Here is a 4,997-nt window from a genome sequence, read left to right as displayed (position 1 = left end):
GCAATGTTTCTTGGTCAGAAGCTTGGTCACCAGCATCACCGTTTCTATGTCAAGAAGTGGGCCTAGGTCTTTTCTTGATTCCATCCGCTGTATCTCTTACCTTATCAATATATTTTTTATGAACACCGTCATTTTATCAATTTTCTCTGTCTCTATTTTTGTTGCTCTTTTCTGTTACCCTCTTATCTTTCTTCTTTTCCTCTACTCCGACAGTCTTCTTCAGTCCTCTTATCTTCTATCCCTTTCCCCCAATCCTCCCTCTCATTATTAAAGACGAGAGCTGCAGTATAACTTCTCTCTTCTTACCTTATTCTCTCTTAAAGTCAATCAATGAAATTATGGTTCAAAAGCATATGAATAGTCATTAATAGTTATAATATATTGATTGTCTTTAAAAGAGTTCCTCTGCATGTTTTTCTTTATCTTCCTCTCTTTTCAGATGGTAAAATATCTTCCCTCGTTCATTTTTGTTCCACCACGCACCTTTCTACTTTCTTGATGTCTCTAAATTTATACTATAAAATACACTACTCAAAAAAAAATATTGGGAACACTTTTCATACCCTAAAAATTGGGCTATTTTCAAACCACTGAAACTCAGCAAAAAATCATCGTAGACACAAAATTAAAAAAGCATTTTAAAGCTTGAAGTTTCAACTTTAAAATCCTGTCAACGATTTATTTAAATATGGTCATCTTCCTCGTTCTATACTTTAAAAACGAATACCTTGTTTTGTTCCTTAAAATTGCGTACATTTGACACATTGCAGCTCAATAAAAAAATTCCTCTGGACAAATTCGATACAAGTTCCACAATCTACAACATTTTACCTACAAAATGTTATTTTTAAATTTTCCTACCATTTTTTTGACAGAGTTACATGACTTTGAATCGAACCATGTATTTTCTTAAAAAATGATGTTTACCGCCGGCATCAGCGTTACCCAATGCGCACTACGTGGAGGTTGCCTCCACTACGATGATTTTTCGCCGTTTCAGTGGTTTGAAAATAGCCCAATTTTTAGGGTATGAAAAGTGTTCCCTATTTTTTTTGAGTAGTGTATATATATTTTTCTTTCATAGGTTCTAGGTGATCTAAGTACATTTTGTTGGAGAGAGAACAGTCTATCTGTCGAGTCACGTCGTGAGGATTTCGTGCGTGTGATTTACTCATCCCTCAATTTCAGAGACGTGATGTTAGCGACTGGTAAATTCTTTACCCAAAGTATCCCTCGAGGACAATTATATCAAAATATACCCCTTGGACTGGAGTATGTCGGATACGATACTGATGGGCAACGTGTAATGGGAGTCGGTGATACTGAGTAAATAATGCTTCAAAAGATAACCATATTGCGTAATACGATAGAATTGAAACAAAACTAAGATTATTCTTTCTAGCTGTATAGCAAACGTTGTTGCAAAAAGCAAAGAGTTTTACTGGAAGATACCTGATGCATGGACATTTGAAGCAGCGGCGACAGTTCCATGCGTATACAGTACAGTTTACTTAGCCTTGTACATTCTTGGAAAAATAAGAAAAGGCAAAAAGGTACTTATACACTCTGGTACTGGCGGCGTTGGACAAGCAGCCATTCACCTCGCTCTCAAAGAAGGATGTGAAGTGTTTACCACCGTGGGTACAAACGACAAACGGAACTTTATTAAGAAGATATTTCCGACCATTCTGGAGAATCATATTGGAAATTCAAGGGACACCAGCTTTGAACAAATGATAATGCGAGAAACGAATGGTCGCGGCGTTGATATCGTGTTAAATTCATTGTCGGATGAAAAGTTAATCGCATCTGTTCGTTGTTTAGCACAAAATGGTCAATTTCTGGAGATTGGCAAATTTGACCTTATTTCTAACAATCCTCTAGATATTTCTCTGTTTCATAAAGGTATTGCATTCCATAGCGTTTTATACGACCAACTGTTTAGTAGCAATCACAAGTATAAATCACTAGTGTACAAAATGGTAGCCGATGGTCTTAGAGATGGAACCATCCAACCAATTCAAGCAAAAATTTTTCAGAAAACAGAAATCGAAGAAGCCTTTAGGTATATGGCAAGTGGAAAACATATGGGAAAGGTATGCTAGTATTGATTAATAGTAGCTCATAGAGAATTATTCACAATAGAAGCCTATAACGGAAACCCGTTTTACACATATAACATGAATTTGAACATATAAATATTTTTTAGATAATTATAAATATACAGGAACCGGATAAACCTTCAGACAAGCCCATTTTTGCATATCGTCGCTATTATTGTCTCAGAAATAAAAATTACATTATACTAGGAGGTTTAGGTGGATTTGGTTTAGAGTTAACCAACTGGCTGATACTTCGAGGCGCCAGAAATGTTGTGTTGATATCGCGAACTGGAATAAAAAACGGGTATCAACGCATGAAAGTTCGCCTTTGGAAGTCGTACGGTGTAAATGTGCTGATCGTGAAAGACATCAATGTCGCTGACCCCAAGGTTTGCGAATACCTCTTGCAAACTGTCGAAAGGGATGCACCGGTGGACGCGATATTCAATCTCGGAGTGGTGCTGAAGGACGGCATCTTGATGAATCAAACCGCGAAGACTTTCACGGAATCCTTCCAATCGAAGGCTCGTGCAACACAGGCATTGGACAAACTTTCCAGAAAGATCTGCCCGACACTGCGGCACTTTGTAGTGTTCTCTTCCGTTTCTTGCGGCAGAGGAAACGCTGGACAGACTAATTATGGCATGGCCAACTCCATCATGGAAAGAGTGTGCGAGAAAAGGGTAGAGGAAGGGTTACCCGGACTGGCAATTCAGTGGGGAGCTGTGGGTGACGTGGGTCTCGTCGCTGACATGCAGGAAGATGATAAGGAATTGATTATCGGTGGTACTTTACAGCAAAAAATATCTAGCTGTCTCGACGAGCTAGATAAGTTTTTAATTCAAAGCCGACCAGTTGTGAGTAGCATAGTCGTAGCTGAAAAGAAATCGTCATCTCTCGGGCTTGGAAATCTGGTAGAAATTGTCGCCAATATTTTAGGTACATGCTCTCATGCAAATTTAATTCTCGTACATATACTTATTATATTTCTTTGTTAAATACCAGTTTACGAATAACACATTATGATATAAGTCAGAATAATTTTTCTATTACAGGCCTAAAAAGCATGAAGGGTGTGAGCCCAAATTCATATTTGACCGAACTTGGAATGGACTCCATGATGGCCGTGGAAATTAAGCAAACTCTGGAACGAGAATTCGACATATTTTTCTCTGTGCAAGAGTTACAAAATCTTACTTTTACCAAGCTCAGTGAGATATCCAATGCAAGTGCAGATAATACGCAGGATATAAATAAACTGGATATTGTGCAGCCAAACTTGAAATTTTTAATTGGTTTTATAAAAGACAAAGATTTCATTTCAGAAACTTGTTTAGATTTCTCGACTAAAAGACAGAAAACTACAACCGAAGTATTTCTCATACCAGGTATCGACGGATGTGGAACTGTATTCAATCATTTAGGGCCAAATATTAACTTCTCAGCAAGGGCCCTGTGTTATTATGCAAACAACATCGATGCTACAGACATTATATCAGAAACGAGTGATCATCTTATAAACGTAATCAGTAATTTTATATTCTATTGAACAAAGAAGTGTTTTTTAAGAGACATAAAGTTAATCAGATGATTTTGATATTCTTACAGCATATATTACCAAAACTGACAGCTGGAAAAGATTTCATAATGGTAGGGTACTCCTTCGGATCTATTATCGCAATTGAACTAACAAAAAGATTGGAAGCTATGAATTTTAAAGGACGGCTTATTCTCATCGACGGCGCTCCTGAGCAATTACGAACACTATACCAAGAGTGCAGTTTTGCAATTTTGGATGATACAGACTTCCAGAATATTGTTTTAATCAATATTATGGAAATTTATTCAGCGGGAGATACTGAAAAAGTATACTTGTTTCTTGAGCTTGAAATTATTGTTACCTTTCTTATATTTAAACATATTTTAATCTTCTTTGTGTGGTAGTACCAGTATCAATTTTATTACTCTTTCTTACAATATTTGGTTTTAAAAGTATATTTTATATTTCCAAGTTACTTATTTATAAATATAAAACTTTCTTAAGAGAATAAAATGCAATTTGGTAGATTCTAACGGAACTGAAGAAATATAAGACCTGGGAAGAGAAATTTAGTATCTTCGCCAAAGAATTTTTAGCTACGAACACGTCTCTCTCACTCGAAAATTTAAAAACACTGTGCACAACAGTTTATAAATATTCATCAGCTATTCCACAATATGATTCTTCTACGCTGACACCTATGAAGTCTTCCATAATGTTGTTAAAAGCTACGAACCCGTTGCTTAGATCCGTGATTGAAGAGGATTATGGTTTGCAGAAGGTATCTTTAAAACACTACGCTAATCTGTATTTGATAATAAGTTTCAAATTTCAACAAATTATTTGTTACTAAAATACATAATTATTTAAGATAACTCAAAATGTGGTGAAAGTACATTCCATTGAGGGTACTCACGTGACAATATTAAACAGTGAGGAAATAACAGGTGCGATTAATGGACAGCCGCCATTTGCAATGTAATATTTTAAGTTATTTATAATTTTATTTTAAATTTTTACGTCTGTTATAAAACTTATAGCAATCTGCATGGTGCATGGTTTATATGTATCTACACAGTGTATGTTTTATACAGGGTGTCATTGAATATTGGGGACTTTTTTGGTGTGCAGGTAGAGCGGACTAGACCGAGTCGAAAAGTCCTGTACCATTTCGCAATTTTCGCAATAGATAACGAGTAATTAATTATTCAAAATTGTCGTCTTAGCCTGGCCCACCTCCCAATTCGAGCGCGACGGGGCTCCTACGCATTTCTCCCGGCAAGTACACGGATTTTTAAACGCGCGATATCCGGACAGATGGATAGATCGAGGACGACAGAGCATGGACGACAATT

The 4,997-nt window shown here is 36.5% G+C and overlaps 1 pseudogene; it reads left to right on the top strand.

The window, feature by feature from the left end:
• The first annotated feature begins 1,060 nt into the window (after window positions 1-1,060).
• On the top strand, window positions 1,061-4,906 carry LOC105570921 (annotated as a pseudogene).
• Window positions 4,907-4,997: the final 91 nt, after the last annotated feature.

This window comes from Vollenhovia emeryi, unplaced genomic scaffold, assembly GCF_000949405.1.
Source record: "Vollenhovia emeryi isolate VEMERY1.0 unplaced genomic scaffold, V.emery_V1.0 DF941556.1, whole genome shotgun sequence".
Classification (NCBI taxonomy): Eukaryota; Metazoa; Arthropoda; class Insecta; order Hymenoptera; family Formicidae; genus Vollenhovia; species Vollenhovia emeryi.
The sequence above is the reverse complement of the archived record's forward strand: the minus strand, read 5'-3'. Positions and strand labels throughout refer to the sequence as shown.